General features: G+C 59.0%; 1 protein-coding gene across 2 annotated transcripts in view; it reads right to left on the bottom strand.

Moving 5' to 3' along the window:
- Positions 1 to 289, bottom strand: part of SMAD5 (SMAD family member 5) — a 49,565-nt gene extending 49,276 nt beyond the window's left edge. For both annotated transcript variants that reach the window (XM_077768676.1, XM_077768679.1), the window contains exon 1: positions 179 to 289. The gene's annotated coding sequence lies outside the window, so the exon portion shown is untranslated. The remainder of the gene's footprint in view (positions 1 to 178) is intronic.
- Between the last annotated feature and the right edge of the window lie 610 nt (positions 290 to 899).

Genomic DNA, 899 nt, shown 5'->3' with positions numbered 1-899 from the left:
GACTCGGCCTACCTCTCCCCGCCCCGCAGGCCCGGGCGGTTTCCGTTTTGCCCGCGGCCCAACGCCCCCACCTCGGCCGGAGTCCAGCCACTCGGGCCTGAGGGCGAGCCGCGTCCCGGAAGAAGCTGCAGCCCCCGGCCCCGCTCGCCCGCCCGCCCGGGGCCCCACACTCACTCACCCGCCGGCTGGACGCACTCCCCCGGCGCCGTCGCTGCGCTTCCCCTCAGTGCAACTTTATTAGCAGCGCGGCCGCGGGACACGCGCAAGGCGCCCGCTCGCCCAGGACCCGGATGAGGGAGGGAAGGAGCCGGGGAGGACGCCGCTGGGGTCCGCGCATGCGCGGGAAGGGGCGAGTGACCGCTGCGGTGCCCGAGGGAAGGAAGCCTCCGAGCTTGGCTACGCGCGGCCAAGTCCAGCTTCCGATCCGCCGGAGGCTCTGCCGCAAAGGCCAGTCCTGGGAGTGGGAGTCGGTCAGCTCCCACCCCCACAATGGCCACTAGTAGTCTCCACTCGCCAAAGCCGCCTGCATGATAACAAAATGAAACTCTTGCCCTCCATAGGGACAAATGCAGATTTTCTCAAATAAAAACTGTAAAAAAATAAAAAGATTCAGACTCAAGTTTGCGGCTTTTATTGATTTTTAAAGTAACTATATAAATCTAGGTGAAGAGAATTCGTCTCTTCACCTAGATTTTAGATTTTCTATAAAAACTAACTTCAAAACAAACTTCTGAATAGTTTCTTACTAGAAGCAGCCCTGAAACACCACCCATTTGGAAATCTTCGAGCCTCTCCTTTCCCAGCCCCTTTTGCAGTCCCTGAGCTTGGAGTTCCCCGAAGTTGCTCCATCCATGAATTGGGAGTTCAACCCCAGTAGTTTGGGACGCCCACACCCTTCT

The sequence above is a fragment of the Crocuta crocuta genome, unplaced genomic scaffold (genome assembly GCF_008692635.1).
Source record: "Crocuta crocuta isolate KB4526 unplaced genomic scaffold, BGI_CrCroc_1.0 scaffold64, whole genome shotgun sequence".
Lineage (NCBI taxonomy): Eukaryota > Metazoa > Chordata > Mammalia > Carnivora > Hyaenidae > Crocuta > Crocuta crocuta.
Note: the sequence above shows the minus strand (reverse complement) of the source record. Positions and strands in the feature narration are given on the sequence as shown.